The sequence below is a fragment of the Oryctolagus cuniculus genome, chromosome 3 (genome assembly GCF_051225735.1).
Source record: "Oryctolagus cuniculus isolate XC-2025 breed Fujian yellow rabbit chromosome 3, ASM5122573v1, whole genome shotgun sequence".
In the NCBI taxonomy this organism is placed as follows: domain Eukaryota; kingdom Metazoa; phylum Chordata; class Mammalia; order Lagomorpha; family Leporidae; genus Oryctolagus; species Oryctolagus cuniculus.
In genome coordinates, this window is record NC_142869.1 from 149,460,650 (window position 1) to 149,477,500 (window position 16,851).

At 37.9% G+C, this 16,851-nt stretch overlaps 1 protein-coding gene across 28 annotated transcripts in view; it reads left to right on the forward strand.

Annotated features, from left to right (window-relative positions):
- FOXP2 (forkhead box P2) overlaps window positions 1-16,851 on the forward strand; it is a 651,851-nt gene that overhangs the window by 319,311 nt on the left and 315,689 nt on the right. The gene's annotated exons all lie outside the window — the stretch shown is intronic.

Consider the following 16,851-nt stretch of genomic DNA (forward strand, 5'->3'; position numbering starts at 1 on the left):
CGGCGGTGTGCTGCTTCTCCGCGGAAGTGGGGAAAGTGGCAGGGGGGCCCGCCCCTCCACGGAGGTGGAGGGGTCGGCAGCCAACCCGGGAAGGACCGAGCAGACAAAAGAACAGCACAGGGTCCTGTGTCGTTCCTCCGCGAATGGGGGAGTGACAGTGGGGAATGCTCAGATTGTGAGAGTCTCCCAGATGTAAGATGAAGCAGAGGATTCTTCAGTACAATACCAGGAAGAAGATCAAAACCAGTCTAAAGATCCACCTGAGAAACCCAGTCCAATAAGGCAACCTAGGAGCTTAGAGGAAAGCAAGAGAGAAGGTCCAGATGCTACAACTTGTGGGAACAGAAACCTAGGAGCCAGATCAATGCAAATACAACCAAGAGTAAATGAGGAAAGGCTTAATAATACTTCAGAGAGCATTCTTTCATTCTTTTAAGGAGGGAATGGGGTTGTAGTATGTGGACTGGGACAGCTAAGGAGCCAGCAGTGAATGAACTTCAAGAATGAACATTGGTTAATCGGTGGAACAGAATGCTTAAGCATTCTATATCAACTGGGATGGTAACAAAACAGTCTGAATTGACTCTTGATAAGGAAGATTTTCTTACAGGATGCAAATAAAACAGTTCTCTCTCAGCCTTGGTTCTGATTTCCCTGGGCTACTTTTATTCTCTGGCTCCACTTCAGACTCTGCTTCTAATGGTCCAAAGTCCCTATCCTCACATCAGCAACCCAAAGAAGATAGAATTTGTATCCTGGCATTCCCAGGACAAGTCACTCTTGACCAATTCATTTAAATTCCTTCCTTTGAACTAGTGCCAAGTAAATGGTGCATGCCAATGGACTAAGACCTGCTTTCAGGTCCTTTTATGAACTAACTATAGGAGCTTAGAGAATGAGAAAAGTTGCTGGGTTATTAGAACCATTGTCTATCTGCAGAGCTTAGTGTGGAGTCAGTCTAACCCAAGCCATGTGGTAGGGAAGTTTGGGAAGAAATGCTAAATAGATCATGGTGTGGAGACAAATAAATGTTCACTATATAAAGAGTTTAGCATAGTCATTGAAGTCGTAGATTTTGTAACATAAGCCAAAAATATACATAAAATGTCAAGTTGACATGCAACTCAACAGTTCTGCAGAAGTTGTTACTGATACAATTTCAAATGTTCCTTAAGCCAAAAGCATTTAGAATATTTTTAGCCATGTGTGTTTAAGTAAAGTTTCCTGTGAAATAATAACAGCAGCTCTTCCTCCTTTCTTTTGCTACCTTCTCTTTTTTCCATTCCCTCATCGAAAGCCTTAAGTGGGAAAAAATACGTAGGCGTGCAAAGCACTGGGGAAAGGAGCCCTGAGGATCCAGAGCAAGGCGTCAGAGCCCAGGCAGAACAAGGAAGATGGCTCAGAGGAGAGCTGTCACTCATGTAGCATCAGAACCTGACCACCTCAAAGAGCAGCCAGGCATGGAATGAGGCAGGAAGGGTGTCTATAAGGAGTCAGGAGCCTAATGCAGAGTGAAAGCCATTCACAAATGGTCAAGGAACTCTATAGAAGGGCTGGAGAACATCAGAGCCTCAGCAGAGTGTAGGGGCCCTTCCATGTGGAAGCACAGCTGGCATGGATCGTTGGCCCAAGGAGGAGGTACAAGTAAGAGAAAACTGGGGTGAAAATTAGACATGAGTTGTATGGAGGATTCATCACATTAGTAACTATATTAAAGACTATGGGCACTGGGTTTCTCATAGTACAAGGTACAAAACTTGAATGAGCCAAAGGGTGTCAAATTTGAGATAGAGGTGTATTGATGTGAGCTCATACTGTTTTCTGAATATATATCTATGGATATAAAGTAATACTTATTGTATAATATAATGCAACATGATATAGTAAGCTATAACAATTGTTGTGGATGTAAGTGTGTGTGTGTGTCTGTGTGTGTGTGTCTGTGTGTCTTTTGAGTGACATAGATTTCCTGGTTCTGTCCACTGAAAGACTGAAAGGTCCTAGAAACAGCAATATCCTGAGAGCAATTAACATACCTAGGACTCAGAACTTCTTTTCTAAATACTATTTCCTCTAAAAGGAAACTGGGCTTGATTGCATAACTGGGACAGGGAAAGTACAAAATAAGCCTGGAGCATCTTGTGCCAGAAATTAAGAAAACAAAGAATGATGAATCTTGCTAAAAGGGCATAGTAACCAACTGATTACATTGAAGAAAACCTGAACAGGGAAGTGAATAATTAATATTGATAAAGTACACAAATGGCAAAGTATAAATCATTGACTAAACAGATAAATATGAACATTTATATATACACACATGCACACAAGCACACCCCCACATATATAAATTGAAAGTTTGATGAAGAAACAGGCACCTGCATAATTTCAGAGTAACACCCAACAAAGTATTTATTAATTACAAAAGAAAAAAGAGTAAATTTACAGTAGAGAAGCCTGGCAGATACTACTTAATCAAGTGATCAAAGGGAACATTGTAAGTAAGGAGATATGCTGAAATCATGTACCTTCTGATGGATTATAATAAGGAAAACAGGGCATCACTTTTGTATTATGCTAGCAAAGATGCATAACCTGAAACTAATCATGAGGAAATACAGACAAACCAAAATTAAGAGATATCTACAAAAATAAGTGGCCTATAATCCTCAAATGTGTCAAGGTAGAGAAAATCAAAGAAATATTAAGGAACTATTCATGTCTGGAGCTGACTAAAGTAATGTGAATGCCAAATACAGTGTATGGTTCTGAACGGAGTCTTTTTGCTAGAGACGACATTATTAAGACAATTGACTGAACTTGAAAGGAGGCTATTAGATGGTGCTAATAACATGTCATTATCAGTTTCTAGATTGTGATGATCCTGTGGTTACGCAGGGAACATTTCTTGTTTGTAAGAAATACAAACTGAAGTATTTTGAGATAATGGGGCTTTATGCTGGTAACTTTCAGGAAATTTTTTTCTCTGTACCATACTTGCAGCTTTTCTCTAAGTTTGTGACTTTGGTAGTATTTTTCTAAATTCTCTGTGAGAATTGAATATGATGGTGGCCGGCGCCGCGGCTCACTAGGCTAATCCTCCACCTTGCAGCGCCGGCACACCGGGTTCTAGTTCTGGTCGGGGCACCGGATTCTGTCCCAGTTGCCCCTCTTCCAGGCCAGCTGTCTGCTATGGCCCGGGAGTGCAGTGGAGGATGGCCCAAGTGCTTGGGTCCTGCACCCCATGGGAGACCAGGAGAAGCACCTGGCTCCTGCCATCGGATCAGCGCGGTGTGCCGGCCGCGGTGCGCCGGCCACGGTGCGCCGGCCACGGTGCGCCGGCCATGGCGGCCATTGGAGGGTGAACCAACGGCAAAGGAAGACCTTTCTCTCTGTCTCTCTCTCTCTCTCACTGTCCACTCTGCCTGTCAAAAAAAAAAAAATGATGGTAAGGTAACCATTCATTTAGTACATTTTGTTGAGTGTCATATATTAAACATAATAAGACACCCACAAATAAAGCATCTTTGGGTGGATCAACGCAAAAGGTGTAGTACTGCAGAGGGAGGAAGAGGTCATTTCTGGAGGCTAAGGTTAAGATTCATGGAGGCAAATGAAGACGGATTGTATTTGTGAGAATGGGAGTCAGGGAAGCCCCGAGGAGGAAAAAGCTCAGAGGTTTAGGTAGCATTGAAAAGTACAGATTGGCTGAAACATGGAGTATATTTGGGAAGAATAGGGAGATAAATTTTGTAAGGAAATATACAGAGCCTTGAATGCCATATTCTGACTATTGATTTTTACTTTTTAAAGGAGAAACAATGATTTTTTTTATGAGTAAGAGAGTCTCATAAGAATTTTTCCATTTGAATTTAAGAAGTCAAATTAGTAAAAGAGATTGTTAGTATAATTAGATATGACAAAGAAATGTGTAGATTTGGAGAGCAGGATTAAAATTTTCATTGAATATCAGGTGGCATTTGTTTCTTTGTGCCTGGCATATTTCAGGTGCAGCCATGTCACAAATGACAGGATTTCTTCTTTTTTGCTGAGTAGTATGCCATTGTGTATATATGCTACTTCTGGACAAATGTGATTAGTCCTACCCTACTAGAGAGGGTAGATATCTCTCGGACATACTGATTTCATTTCTTTTGGATATATGCCTGATATTGGGATTGCTATGTCATCTGGTAGTTGTGTTTCTAATGTTTCAAGGAATTTTGTATACTGATTTTAATAATGTTTGTGGTAATTCACATTCATATGTGAAACCTAAAAAAGTTCATCTCAAAATAGAGAGGGGCTGGTGTGGTGGCTGTAGCAGGTGATGCTAGCATCCCAAGTGGGCACTGGTTCTTATCCTGGCGGCTCCACTTCCAATCCAGCTCCCTGCTAATGGCCTAGGAAAAGCAACGGAAGATGGCCCAAGTGCTTGGGCCCGTGCTACCCATGTGGGAGACCTAGAAGAAACTCCTGGCTCCCAGCTTCAGACTGACTCAGCCTTGACCTTGGCCGTTGCTGCTATTTGGGGAGTGATCCAGAACGTGTAAGATCTCTGTCTTTCCCTCTCTCTCTGTAACTCTGACTTTCAAATAAATAATTTTTTTAAAAAAAGTAGAGAAATGACAGTTTGGAGACACTGGAGTGGTTGAAGAGTGATTTGAGGAAATAGTAGTTGAAGGATACCACATTTTGTTCAGACAAGAGGAAAAAGTTCAAGAGATCTATTGTGGAACATGGTAGCTGTATGTAGTGATATTTTGTAACTTTGAAAAGCACTAAAGTAGTAGATGTAAAATATTGTCTCCACAAATTACTACATAAGGCAATGTATGTTCATCAACTTGATTTTGTAGTTCTACAATATATATAAATTACAAAGCTTCGTGATGTGCATGGCAGATACATGTAATTTTATCTATATGTGTAAAAGATTCCTTAAATACAATTATATAATTAGACAACTTGAAGTCACTTATGATGCCTTCACAATGATGAAATCATAAAAATATTTAAGATACTTAAGTACTAAAGTTATAGTTTTTCTGTATATTGTCATATAGATAAAAATAGCAAACAACAGCAGCCAAAAGCATAAGACAATTAGAAGTAGTCAAGAAAATTTGGGTGATTTATTAAAAATATTTTAGTTTCTCTGAGATTTTTATATATGAAAAAAGAGTATTTGTTGAGTGTACATTCCATACCAAATAACATTCTAGGAATGGAGAATAGGACACAGTACAAGACATATATGGATCGTGCCTTCATGGAACATGAGAGGAAGCGATGGATAATAAACAGAAAAATCAGGCAGTATTTCCATGTGATGAAAACAGACAAGCAGGAAGAGGAGTGACAACAGTGTACTTTATATTGGGTTCTCAAAGAAAGCTTGACTTAGGAAGTACAGTTTAAACTGAGATTGGGAATGGGAGAAAGAACACTGGACACAGAGAGAAGAGCTGTTGTTCAAGTGCTGAAAGATGGCTGGTAGGATCCGTGAGAAGGTAAATATGGCCAAAGCAGGAAGCAAGAAAACATAGGGAGAATGGCAGTAAGAGGAGGCGACAGAGTTCTGTGTGGATCAGATCAAATGAATGGGTCTCCTACAATGAATGATTTTTGGAGGGTTTTCAGCAGGAGAGTGACTCAGCTGTGTTTACATTTTAAAAATCAGAGCAGGAAAAACAATTCAGAGGTAGTTCCATAGACAGGACCTGAGATGATGGTGGTTTAAACAAGGGTGGTAGTAGTGGAGCTGCACATGATCAGATGAGAAGGTTTGCAGTTTGAATTTAAATGATTTTATGGTAGTTTATGTGAGAAGAGAGAAGAGAAAAATCAAAGACTAAGCTTAGTTTTTTCCTCCTTGAGAAACTGTTTGGAGAGTGACTTCATTAATCAGGGGAGAAGTCAGAAGGAGAAAATGTTACTACATATATTTAACTTGAGAATGAATGTAATGAACTTCGGCACAGTGGTTAGGGCACGGCTTGGGACACCCACATCCCATATTGGAGTGGCTGGGTTTGAATCACAACTCTGCTCTGGAATCTGGTTCCCCGCTAATGTGCACCCAGGGAGGCAACAGGTAATGGCTCAAGTACTTAGGAAATCTGGATTGAGTTCCTGGCTTCTTCTGGCTTTGACCTGGTCTAGCCCCAGTTGTTGGTATTTGGAAAATGAACCAGAAGATATTCTCTGTCATTCTCTCAAAATCTCTCGCTCTCTCCTCTCTCTCTGTCTTCTCTCTCTCTCTCCTTTTCTCTCTGCCTCTCTGTCTCTCTACCTTTAAAATTAAAAATGAAAATAAGTGAATTGAAAATAAAAATGCCCAAGTCCCATAGTGTAGTGTCTGGGTTCAAGACCTACCTCTAGTTCCTGACTCCTACTAACAGGTACTTGGGAGGCATCGGTGGTGGCTCAAATAATCGAATCCCAGCCACCCAGGGAGACCTGAACTCAGTCCTCAGTTCTTAGCTTTGGTTTGGGCCCAGCCCTAGACCCTCATGGGCATTTGTGGAGTGAACTAATAATTAGGAGCTCTCTTTCTCTGCATGTGTCTTCCTCTCTCCATCTCTCCACCTCAAATAAATACATATTTTTTAAATTAATATGTAACAAAAATGTCTAAACTAAGAGAAAATAGTGCATTTTTCCATAATTCTTGAGTAAATTGATAATCTTCAATAAAAATATCACATTTTCAAAAACATGAAGAAACTTTTTAATATATTTAAGTAAATTTAAAATTGTAGTTATCCAAAATCTAACCACAAATTAGGTAAATATTTATTTCATCTTGTATTAGGAAAGTACTTCTTAGACAATAAATGAAAAGAATCACAAAGAGAAATGTAATAAACTGATAAGATTTTTGAGAAAAAGTAAAATTATATGTCCTTAATATAGATAAAGTACATTTTTATATCAATAAAAATACACAAAACACAAAAATGGGGGCGGGCTGGCGCTGTGGTACAGCAGGTTAATACTCTGGCCTGAAGCGCCATCATCCCATATGGGTGCTGGTTCTACTCCTGGCTGCTCCTCTTCCAATCCAGCTCTCTGGTATGGCCTGGGAAAGCAGTAGAAGATGGCCCAAAGCACTTGGGCCTGTGCACCCCTGTGGGAGACCTGGAAGAAGCTCCTGGCTCCTGCCTGCAGATCAGATCTGCTCTAGCCATTGCAGTCATTTGGGGAGTGAACCAGTGGATGGAAGACCTTTCTCCTTGACTCTCCCGCTCTCTGTCTGTAACTCTTCCTCTCAAATAAATAAATGAAAATCTTAAAAAAAAAAAAAGTAGGTATCTAATAGGGCTGCTGTGAGTCAATTTAAAGCACTCAGAACAACTGCTTTGGCAGGTGGAGAGCACTAAGTGTTTGTGATTGTTCTTATCTAACAGTTTAGTTTTTGGCAGTAGCTTGTCAAGTGGTATCCTCACTGTTGTTTCACTTTGCATTGTTTTGATTACCTGTAAGATTATCTCCTCATTATCTCACTCAGTTTTTCCTTCCCTAAATTGAATACTCATATCCTTTTACTTTTTTTTTTTTCTATTAGATTTTTCCTACCATTCTGGCTCACCTACAACAATTCCTGGTAGAGAATAAATAAAAACTCCAATTTGGTTTTAGATCTTACTATATATTTTCCTATTCTTTCACCTGCCTGTTACATTTTGTATGGTTTACTTTTCAAACTGATCATTGGCAGTGTTTGACAACGTTGGGATACATTCATGAACAAAGAAGATAGAAAGTCCTGGCTTGCAGAATGCTAACCTCACTGGAAGTGGAGGCAGGGGAAAACAATTTTAAAAAACAAAACATGGGGCCGGCGCCGTGGCACAGTAGGTTACTCCCCAACCTGTGGCATCGGCATCCCATGTGAGCACCAGTTCTAGTCCCGGCTGCTCCTTTTTTGATCCAGCTCTCTTCTGTGGCCTGGGAGAGCAGTGGAAGATGACCCAGGTGGTTGGACCCCTGCACCCACATGGGAGACTGGGAAGGGGCACGTGGCTACTGGCTTCAGATTGGCGCTGCTCCGACAATTGCAGCCATTTGGGGAGTGAGCCAATGGATGGAAGCCCTTTCTTTCTGTTTCTCCCTCTCACTGTCTGTAACTCTACCTCTCAAATAAATAAATAAAATCTTTAAAACAACAACAACAACAACAAAAGCACATGGGTTTGGAGCTGTGGTACAGCGGATTAAGCTGTTTTCTGCAACACCAGCGTCCCATGTGGGCGACAGCTGCTCTGCTTCTGATCCAGCTTCTTGCTAGTGACCTGAGAAAGCAGTGGAGGATGGCTCAAGTTCTTGGGCCCCTGCACCCACGTGGAGTCCCAGAAGAAACTCCTGCTTCTGGCTTGGGCTGGATGCAATCCTGGCAATGTGGCCATTTAGGGAGTAAACCAGCAGAAGGAAAATCTCTCTCTCTCTCTCCCTCTCTCTCTCCTCCTTCTCTTTATCTCTGACTTTCGAATAAATAAATAAATCTTTTTTAAAAAATATACTCACGTAACAAAAAACTAATGCCATGTATTTAAGGTAACAAGTGTTAGTGAGGGAAAATAAATCTATATAAAGTAAGTAAGGAATAAATCCTTAAGTTTTAAAAAAGATTTACTGATTTGAAAGGCAGGGTTACAGAGAGAAGGTGAGACAAAAATAGAAACAGAGATATTCCTTCTGCTGATTCACTCTCCAGATGGCCACAGTGGCCCAGGCTCTGGAACTCCATCTGGGTCTCCCATCTGGGTCTGGAACTCCATCTAGGTGGCAGATGCCCAAGTTCTTGGGCCATATTCTGGTGCTTTCCCAGGAATGTTAGCAGGAAGACAGACTGGAAGTGGAACAGTGGAACTTGAACTGCCTCATATGGGATGCTGGCATCTCAGGCAGAGGCTAGCACACTGCCCATAAAACTGGCCCAAAATCTTTAATTTCAATATAGTTAAAATAAATGTTTTATCTGTAATATTTATGTTTTCTGAAAAGATTCAAGAAATACATTTGACTAGATTTGTAAAGCACCCTCATTTCTTATACTTTGTCAAATATTGTAGAGATTTTACGAACTCAGAAATTGCTCATGAATTAGTTTTCTACATAATTGAAGCTCTTTACTTTAAATATTGAAATATGTTTTCCTAAAAATAAAAGCAGGTTATTTATTTATTTTTTTTTGACAAGCAGAGTTAGACAGTGAGAGAGAGAGAAACACCGAGAAAGGTCTTCCTTTTCCGTTGGTTCACCCTCCCAAGTGGCCGCTACGGCCGGCGCGCTGCAGCTGGCGCGCTGTGCTGATCCGAAGCCAGGAGCGAGGCACTTCCTCCCAGTCTCCCATGCGGGTTCAGGGCCCAAGCACTTGGGCCATCCTCCACTGCACTCCCGGACCACAGCAGAGAGCTGGACTGGAAGAGGAGCAACCGGGACAGACTCCGGCGCCCTGACCAGGACTGGAACCCAGGGTGCTGGCGTCGCAGGCAGAGGATTAGCCAAGTGAGCTGCGGCGCCGGCCAGCTTATTAAATTTTAATAATTCTATAAGTAATACCTATCACAATAGATATTAAATAAACAATTATTCAATGACGCTTGTTAAAGATCCAGGATCATCAAGATGTGTATAGGGACCAAGGCAGCAGGGCCTTGCAGTAAGTGACAGAGAAGGGACTCAGCTCCATCCTAATACTGTGTAGGCCAGTAGGATTTTACAGCCAAGGAGCCAGTCAGGGAAGCAGTGTATGAAAAATTACTAAGGAGGCTGGCGCCGCGGCTCACTAGTGTTTTACTGACAGATGAGTTCAAGTCAGGTCAAGTTTTATCAGCAACTGAATCACAACAAACAAAAAACAGCTTTTGATTCTCAGAACTTTTTATGTATCAGAATTGTTGATATGAGGTTGCTTTGTGTATTTGCAAGAAATTCTAGAGACTCAAATTTGTAAAGTGTGTTTGCAGATCACTAATGTATGGGGTTTAACAGCTAGCTAATAGAAAAGGGGGCAAATCACTGTTTTTTACAGTTTTCAAGGCCTTAATAACTTTATAATTCTTTGCAAGTGCACAAGAGGCTCAGATACTTTTTTTTTTTTTACCAGAGAATGTATTATTTTGAGATGCTTATGTTCTATGGATTTGCTGTTAGTGATTAACTTAACCTTATCCTTATTTGTCTTTTGCACTTTTTTTAAAGATGCATTTTATTTACTTAATGGGCAGAGTTACAGAGAGAGGGAGGGAGAGATGGACAGAGGGAGATCTTGCTTCTGTGGTTCACTCCCCAATGGCTGCAACAGCCAGGGCTGGGCCAGGCTGAAGCCAGGAGTCAGAAGCTTCTTCCAGGTCTCCCACGTTGGTGTAGAGCCCCAGGAATGTGGGCCATCCTCTGCTGCTTTCCAAGGAGCATTAACAGGGAGCTGGATCAGAAGTAGAGCATCTGGGACTCAAACTGGCACCAATATGAGATGCCAGTGCTGCAGGCGGCAGCTTCACTCAGCATGCCACAACGTTGGCTCCTGTCTTTTGCATTTTTAAATCCATAATTGATTATCTGACCTAAATGATGCACAGATGCAAGTCTAGCAAATGCTGGTAGCTATTCCCTACTGACAGGGAAGCTGGGGAAATTAAGACAGAACCTGGTCAGGGAGCCCTCTCTACAGCCCCTTATTTTACAGCTAAGCAGGCAAAGTTCCCAAAAGTTTGTAATCTGATTTTTTCAAGGGAATCCTTGGTACTCAAATACCTTTTACGAGCCAATATAGTTGAATATTCAGCAGCTCGTGTTTTGGGAGAAGGATATCCTCTTTTCTCCTGTCCCTCCTGTAACATGGACATTCAATCAACAATCAGCTCACTAGCCCTGTAGGTAAATTTATGAATGATATGACCATTCCTAACACGAGTGGAGAGCAAGGGGAGGGTGAAACTGAGGTGAGTGGAGGAAAGGAGTAATGAGTGGAGAGACAGGTGTCGACACCAAATGGTTATGACTTTGCAATTCTGTCAAGATTTGCTGTAGTTTACTGTTTGGCAGATGTAAATGAGAATTTGGAAATGTGATTCAGATATGGAAAATTATGTACTTTTACTCAGTGAAAATTCTAAGTTACAAATTATAAAATAAAGTTTCTATTTTTAAAAATCCTGCAAAGTAAATATTGTGTAATAAATTCTAATTGACTGCAAAAAGTTTATTATTATCAGATACTGATTTTTATAAGGAGAAAAATTTTCCTGATCTACGAAGGGTTAAGATTGTATAAACAACCCTGTTCACCTGCACCTTTGTGTATGTTTAATCTGTGGAGCAGGGTTTTCTCCTAAAGGAAGCACATCAAGTGCTTCAGTGAAGAAAAGACATCTACACGTATAAGATTCCAAACCACCTTTTAAAAATTAAGGCTCTATCTGTTGTATAATAGGTAAACTACTGTGAAGTGCAGTTGCCTGTTTAACTTTATATCTGCTTTGATTGTGGCAGTTTAGTTAATTCAAATAAAATTTGTGAAGTTAACCACTTTCAAGAAAAGGAATAGGAGAACCTAATTTAACCTAGAGTGTCTCTTTTATTCTTCTGTTATTCATTTGAAGTGCCCTATCAGCTTGAACTGACCAACTTCAGTCAGTTTTACCCTTTTATTTTTTTTTCTCTAATGTAAACTGAAATTCCCTGCTGTTCGTGGTATTTTAGTGTTTAGCATCATTTAATGAGCAGGTATCATTAAACTTAAAAGGCCCTTTTCTGTGTATCTCTGATTAGTTAGTGAAGGAACCAAAGAGTTTCTCTTAATATATTGTGATGTAAGCCCATTTTATATTTAAGTACCTTTGGATGGAGTGGAAAATCATAATTTTTGTTAAAGTAGGACAAATTCTGTCAAGTGAATATGTGTCCCACTGTTAAGTTGTAGTTTATAAATTGTTAAAAAGTGGCAGTATATAATGTTTTTGTTTTAAATTTGTGTGTTTTTGATAATTTATTAGTCTTTGATTTTGCTTTCTGAAAGATGGACTATAGATAATTAAGCAAATGATTTAATATCCAGGTAATTATTATTATAAAATCACTAGTTTAGAGAATATATAATATTGGAAATGAAAATTTATTTAATCAATTCACATGACAATTAATTGCAGTTTCTTTTACATTATAATAAGGAATCAACTATTGACTAGTTAAAAATTGTGACATCCAATAATTACATACTTCTTATTTGATGCTCATGTATTCTGTCCCTGACATTACTAATATATTATTAGTTCAAATTTCACTTTTCGGGAGGAAAGAATATCTGTGAGGTAAATAGCATGAAGCCAAAATAATGAGGCTAGGATGCAAAAGGTCAGATAATGTGTAATAAGTTACAGATGGCATTGTGTGACATTACCATCAGTAACAGGTAAAAGATGTAATAGTGCTGCCTACTGGTAAGAAGTAGTAGTGTTGAAAGGGTAAGTGAAAATAGATGTGGTTAACCAGAGTTAAGTGAGAGAGGTGGTTACATAAGGTTGCTATTATTATTGATGATACAAAATATATTCTTTTCATTACTGCTAATAGTAAATTTACTGTGAAGTTTTTGTGAGACCAGAATGTCTAGTGGGATATTTCTGTTCTTTTATTTTTAAAAAAAATTTTTTTTTGTGGGGGAGCATATATATAACAGTGTGTCACTGTCTTGCTGTCTTTTTATAAAGTGATGCCTGTACAGTTTGTCTTATGTGTGGCCTTTGTTAGGTTATGTAGAATCTTTTATGGCCAGCATTTCTAAGATGTGTTTAGTTGAAAAATAAGACCTTGTCTGTAAGAAATAACTGTCCATTTTAGTGATAGAGTTTAGGTAGTCCACTGAGATTATTTATTCTAGGAAGAAGTCTGACTTATATATGTAGCAATGAACATAGGATAACTTTAATTAGAAACATTAAATTAGACTGTTTCTAAAGCTCTGATGTCAAAGTTTTAGCAAATTAAAATTAAATGTATCTGAATGTATGACTTTCTATTCCTGTGTTTCACCTAAAATAAGTCTGAGTTTTCTGTGCTGAAAATAAACATTTATGGTAGAATTGCTTTGGTCTGTATATTAGTTGATTTTCCAGTGAACTAACTTTGTTTATAGCTTTGAAAAAAAATGAAAGTTACTTTAACATTTACTCAACTTGAAGTGTAGTTTTAATCATGTTTACTATTTGTTGTCTAATATTTGTATACACATATGATAGACTTATTTAAATATGATGATTTCAAAGTCTGATTTGAATTCTTATCATACATATTTTCATTTTATTTTCAAATATTCCTTATATTGGGATTGTTATTATACCATGCACTGTAAAAGAACTGTCACAAAGTAAGGAAACTGGTCTTTTGTTATGTATAACTTTCTCACTTACATAATGCAGTTTCCATCTTGAAAAAGAATTGAGTCACAACTAAAGTGAGGAAGAAGTTAAAAGAGAAAGTGATTTTGAATACCCACAACTTTCTTTCTAGAGAGAGGAAAAGTATAGGTCATATCTTATCCTTGAAGGAATAAAAACACTTTATACATTGATTCCCCTCTCCCTTGTTCTCTTTCTCGCCTGTCTCCTTCCCCTCCCTGACTCTGTCTTTGACGCTGTCTCCATAGTATCTTTTTTTCTATGCTAATTTAGGGTAACATTGCCATTATATTCTAAAGTTGGAAGTAAAGCTGGAAGTAAAATTGGAGGCTTTTGAAAAGGATTCTTTTTGAGAATTTTATTTCCACTTGTTTAGGTAAGTTGGAAAGAGAGAAAAGGGGAGGGGAAAAGGATGGTAGGACTGGAATAAAATGAGAAAAAATTAAGAACAGATGATAAGACAGATCTTAGAGCAGGTGAAATGGAAATACATCGATTACATTATATACAAATTTTGTGTATCAAAGGAAAAAGTGTGAAATCTGGCGAATTGTGTGAGAAATTAATGTCTGCATTCTTGAATTCATCCTCACAATCTTCAAAATAAATTAGTAAATAAATAGTAAATAAAATATTCCTAGAAGGCTTAGTAATGTCTAAAAGATAAATATTTACAGTTACAACTTTATCTTGCTTTTTACTATACCAATCAAATATCAGACCACCAAAAAGGTGATTTAATATCATAGAAAATAGTACAATTCCTATATTGAATTGTAGCAAATGATTTCTCCTTTCTGAAAGTTTCTGTTAGCTTTATAATATAAGCAAGAGTGTTAAAACCCACTGCTGACAGTAGTCTGCACTGTGGCCTTTATCATGTTAGATTCCTTACCTAAATTGCTGCTAGAAATGGCTTTCTAAAAGGGACAAGAAAAACACTTTACATTGTGAGAGGTGCTAGATTGCAAATATTAAATTGTCCCTTTTCATGGTATGAATAATTGTGCATTAATACTTTCCCTTTAGCAGCAAACAAGAAAGAGTAGAATTACATTCATGAGCAAACTGTTTTTCTAAAGTGTACAGTCTCATTTATTGCTGTGTATATATTTAAACAGTTCAGTTTTTCCATGACTATTTATTTATTTATGACATCTTGAAAAAAAATATATACACAGGTGTATGTTTGGGGCCTAATAACAGTATCTGGGACATGTTTGTTAATGTCTGGTAAAAGTGCCCTCCACTTCTACCAACATTGTGTCAACATTCAGTAGAGTCTTCCTACCCTCTTCTGTCTTGGTCCACGTTTCTAACAGAGCTGCCTTATGTTTTTAAAAATCTTCTTACAAGGATATAGCAAAATATTTTATATACCAAGCATTATAAACTTATTTTTCTGTTTCATTCCTTATAAAAATATAATTCTGAAATTTGGATTAATGTTTCACTTGTAAGATTGAGCGATAACAATGATCAATACACTTATTTACATATTGTTTTATTTATGAACTTATATACTCACACTTTGACATTGATTTATTTTTATTTCTCTTGGGTCTTGTTATAAAAATGGCATCAAAATCATAGTAAAAGTTACATATCTTAGCATATTGGGCTATTACAGTTTAAACTAGAAATTTCAGCTAATTTTTTGTCCTTGATTATTTTTAAGTTCATATCTATATAGGATATAGTTTATTGTTTTAAATTTTGAAAATATTTGAGGTATAAAACATGCCAGCATCCTAACTCATCTATTGTACCTAGTAGGCTACTTAATAGATATCTTGTGGATGTCTGTGGCCCTATGCTAAGTGGTATAGTGAATGTGTGCCTTATCTTTTCACATCATTGATGATGTCACAACTCATTTATTATGAATTCTAAGTGGGAAGGAGGAAGCAAGCCTTTATTTTTTATATTATCTTCCTTGTTACTTACTTTTTTTCTTCATTGTTTTACTAGCAATCTTTGGTTTCTCTTTTGCTGTAATTCTATAGTTATATATTTCCCATAGTAGAAGTGATATTTAAATGCAAAAGATGAGCTATTAATTGGAGGAAAGTTGTTGAGCTTACTTCTTAACTCAAATCCAGGGATGAAGTGAACACTGCTAAGAGAGCACATAAGGAGAGCTTAGCTACATATATTTAAAAGTCTCACTGTTGAATGAATGTCTTGCTTCACTTCTCCATAAGAAAAAGTGATTTGATCTCATCTTCAAGGATTTTTTCTAAAGTGAGTTTTTAATGAAGAATGCATTTAATGCATTTAACTGGCACTTTATTGACTTTCATTTTTTCTTTATATGAATATTTTCATTGAAATTTAATTCTTTCTTAATTTCTCATACCTAACTATTAATTGGCTGTGTCATCTTGGAAGATTATTCCATTGTCCTCTGCCTCAGTTTTCCCTTCTGTGAAATGGGAAAGAAGTATACATCACATAGTAACTCTTAGGATTGTCTTTTAGTTGATTTTACCATCTCCAATTTCTGCTTCTTTGTAATTCTAGATAGGTCAAAATTAACTTACCTAAAACACCTCTAGTCTAATAAACACTTTGATCCTTTCTATTCCCTGAGAAATACAGTTCTGACTTTTCCTTCTGACACCTCCAGTTTCAGATCTAACTTAAGTGTTTGTACTCCACTGCTCAATTACTCATTCAGTGGGTTCCCCACAATGTGTGCCATATGCCTGTTTCAGGATACAGATTGTCATTCTGTCATTAGGTTTGCATCGCTTTGTATGGAGGGTTCCCAAATATATTTCCTTTCATAAAAATCTTGGATTTTTTTCAACTTTTATTTAATAAATATAAATTTCCAAAGTACAACTTTTGGATTATAGTGGCCCTTCCCCCCATAACCTCCTTCCCACCCGCAACCATCCCATCTCCCACCCCTTCTCCCATCCCATTCTGCATCAAGATTCTTGAGGGTCAGTTCCAATACTGAAACCGCCATGTAGGCTTCTGTGTACTCCAAGCTACATTCTTTCCTGTTCAGAGCTCACAAAACATGGCAGTATTCTTCTTTCCACATGTTTATCACACTCTACCTTGTATTCTAGATAAGCTTACCTGCATATCTTTGTTGGAAGTTGCTGGGGCAGAGAATAGATTGTGTTTTACTATCAAGTCCTCTCTTACAACACATATCTAGAAGATTGTCTAAAAAAACTAGTTGGTTAGGGTGAAATTGCAGTATAACAGAAAAGGACGCAAGCGTATGAGTAAAAAAGACTTGAATTTGAAGATTAAATATTGTTTGACCCTGAGCAACCTGAGACCCAGTTTCCTCATCTTTAAAAAGGGTAATATTGTCATTTACTTTTCAGACTGGATGCAAGAAAATTAGATGATTCATATAAAGCATTTATAATATACCTGGATATAGTAGATGCTCAATATATATTTCCCTTTTTGTTGTATGTGG